The following is a 3,015-nucleotide window of genomic DNA, read 5'->3' as shown; positions in this document are numbered from 1 at the left end:
TGAACCAGCTGAACGGCAGGTGAGAGCTGAGCCGAGCGGAGAGCAAGGAAGGTCTCCACGGTAACCAGCTCCCAGTTCAGAACATCTGGAGACCAGCTGTGTGTGTTTACACCTGGCCATTTCTGGGACTACTCTGCACCTCCTCCTCCCCCATCCATCCCCCCAACCCTCCATCCCCCTCTACGTTTTCCTTCCTGCTGGCGAGGAAACCCTCCAAGCCTCATGCAGTATAAATGAACTACTTCTGTACAGTACCATACCTCTTCTACCCTACTGTTCCATAACTTACTACAGCACTATACCTCACAAAGTGTAGGCTGGCTACCCCACAATCACTCTCACTGTCAGAGTGGTAGCTGGTTTCAACAGTAGCCTCTTTATATGAGCCCAGATTAGGGGCAATAGGCATGCTGACAGCAGGAATGTCCACCAGAGCTGTTGCCAGATCATTTAATGTTCATTTCTCTACCATAAGCCGCCTCCAATGTCATTTTAGAGAATTTGGCAGTACGTCCAACCGGCCTCATAACCGTATACCATGTGTAATCAGCCTGAGACCAGCCACCTGAAAAGATGATAAAATTGTGGATTTGCACAACCTAAGCATTTCTGCACAAACTGTCAGAAACTGTCCCAGGGAAGCTCATCGGTGTGCTCGTTGTCCTCACCGGGGTCGTGACCTGACTGCAGTTCAGTGTCTTAACTGACTTCACGGGGCAAATGCTAACCTCCAGTGGCCACTGGCACGCTGGAGAAGTTCTTCACGGATGAATCCTGGTTTCAACTGGACTGGGCAGTAACGGCGTCGTGTGGGCAAGTGGTTTGCTGATGTCAATGTTGTGAACAGAGTGCCCTATGGTGGTGGTGGGGTTATGGTATGGTCAGACATAAGCTACGGACAACGAACATAATTCCATTTTATCGATGGCATATTCAATGGAAAGACATAACGTGAAGAGATCCTGAGGCCCATTGTCATGCTATTCATCCACCTCCATCACCTCATGTTTCATAATGCACGGCCCCATGTCGCAAGGCTTTGTACACAATTTCTGGTAGCTGAAAATGTCCTAGTTCTTCCATGGCCTGCATACTCACCAGACATGTCACCGATTGAGCATGTTTGGGATGCTGTGGATGCTTGGGATGCTGCTGTCCCAGTCATGTGAAACCCATAGATTAGGGTCCAATACATTGACTGTTTTCCTCATATGAACTGTAACTTAGTAAAACCTTTGAAATTGATGCATGTTGCGTTTATATTTTTGTTCAGTTTATTAAGAGTCTGACAGAGATAGTGAAGGAGCTGAGCTGTGGAACAAAGCCAGAGGCCAGATCTAACAACCGACCCTAACAGACCTCTGAGCTCCAGAACAGCTACGGCATCTAACCCTAACAGACCTCTGAGCTCCAGAACAGCTACGGCATCTAACCCTAACAGACCTCTGAGCTCCAGAACAGCAACGGCATCTAACCCTAACAGACCTCTGAGCTCCAGAACAGCTACGGCATCTAACCCTAACAGACCTCTGAGCTCCAGAACAGCTAAGTCATCACCCCAGAACAGCTAAGTCATCCCCCAGAACAGCTAAGTCATCCCCCAGAACAGCTAAGTCATCTAACCCTAACAGACCTTGATGCCGAAGATGGCACCGTACTGCATGACTGCCGTCTTGCGAGCTCCGACCCAATTTTGCTATCTTGTGATTCTTTTGGTGTTTATAGTGTGCAGGCTTTACTTGGCTCATCATGCTCTTGTGGCGGTGCCTGCAAGCTGACTTCGTTCATCAGTTGAACGTTGTATCCTTTGACAAATTGGTGAGTCTGGCTTCTGGGTTATTAAGCGTTTTTCTTTTTTAAGAAGCGCGGTTTGTTGGGTCATGTTTCAGTCTCGCATGACTCGCCTCTCCCGAGCCCGTTGGGGAGTTGCAGCGATGAGACAAGATAGTATATCATGAAATTGGATATCACGAAATTGGGGAGAAAAAGGGCCCACAAAAAAAGATGAATAACTCTAAGGCTTCATGCCACAATGCCCCCCTTTTAGCACTCACATCTGTAATCATGTAGTGCTTTGACCCACTCCAATTTCTATACCACCACAACAGATCCATAGCTGATGCAATCTCAATTGCACTCCACACTGCCCTCACCTACATAAATATGAGGAATAGCAATATCAAAATCATATCCAAATGTTATTCGTCACATGCTTCAGTGAAATATTTACTTATGAGCCCTTCCCAACAATGCAGAGAGGAAGTGTGATGAGTAAAAAGGGTAAGAGCAAAAAATAAAACGGTCAATGCAGATTATTAAAGGATCTGTTTCCTGTTCTACAATCAAATCTCTATTTTTTTATGTAAGGATGACCAAGGTCTACTGAGGCTTTGGCTAGTTGTTCTACATAGATGCAGACGGTCCACAGGCGGGAGTGTTTATGGTAAGCAGAGATATTTTTTCTGATAATGAGTTCTGTAAACCACCACGAAGATGAAAAGTAATTGGTAGAAGAAGATATTTGAAGAAAACACCTGTACCAACTGTAGTAAGACGTCTAGGACCTGCAGAATGTGAAATTGAGGTAAGAGATAGGCTATACCATTAGCTTGCTAGCTAGCTACATAGATACCTAGCTAGCTACATAGATACCTAGCTAGCTACTTTGCTAATAAAGTAACATCACAGGTGAAAGGGAAAACAGTATGAGTCTGCTGTTAGCTAGCTTACGTTAGCTAAAGATTTGACTGCTAACTAGCTGGTTTGTTATGGACTTCACTGTTGTTATATTATATTATATCCTCAAACACGTAACTAGCTAACGTTAGATAGGTAAGTTATGGCTAAGGGCATCCTTTGTATAATTCGGACACTGTTGTGTTTCTTTGGTACCCTGAACCGCACTTTAGCTAGTTTTATAAAATATGAGTGAAACGCAAATCGTACCCTGGTGAGTCGCGTGTTTTTTTTGTCCATTTTAAACAAGCGAGCTAGCTTGCTTACGTCATTTACCAC

This window comes from Oncorhynchus masou, chromosome 16, assembly GCF_036934945.1.
Source record: "Oncorhynchus masou masou isolate Uvic2021 chromosome 16, UVic_Omas_1.1, whole genome shotgun sequence".
NCBI lineage: Eukaryota > Metazoa > Chordata > Actinopteri > Salmoniformes > Salmonidae > Oncorhynchus > Oncorhynchus masou.
This window is presented reverse-complemented; position numbering follows the sequence as displayed.